Raw genomic sequence first — 270 nt, forward strand, 5'->3', positions numbered from 1 at the left:
TAGTAGCTCATGTAAACAGCGTAATAAGCTAGCTAGTTAGAAGCCTTGTGGCTAACAGCTAGCAATAATGAGCACAGTAGTACGCTATAGCCCCAAGGCTAGTGGGCTGTTAACTAGCTAGCAGCTACCACTTGGTGAATGTGTGGCGTAGCTAGCTCAGTGTTGGCTGAAGGAAACCAAGTGCGGGCAGAGTTAGCCTTCAGATAGTGTGCTCCCGCGACCGAAGGAGCCGTGAGGCTGAGACGGTCGGTCTAATTAACACAAACGGGT

This window comes from Coregonus clupeaformis, chromosome 34 (assembly GCF_020615455.1).
Source record: "Coregonus clupeaformis isolate EN_2021a chromosome 34, ASM2061545v1, whole genome shotgun sequence".
NCBI classification, from domain to species: Eukaryota; Metazoa; Chordata; class Actinopteri; order Salmoniformes; family Salmonidae; genus Coregonus; species Coregonus clupeaformis.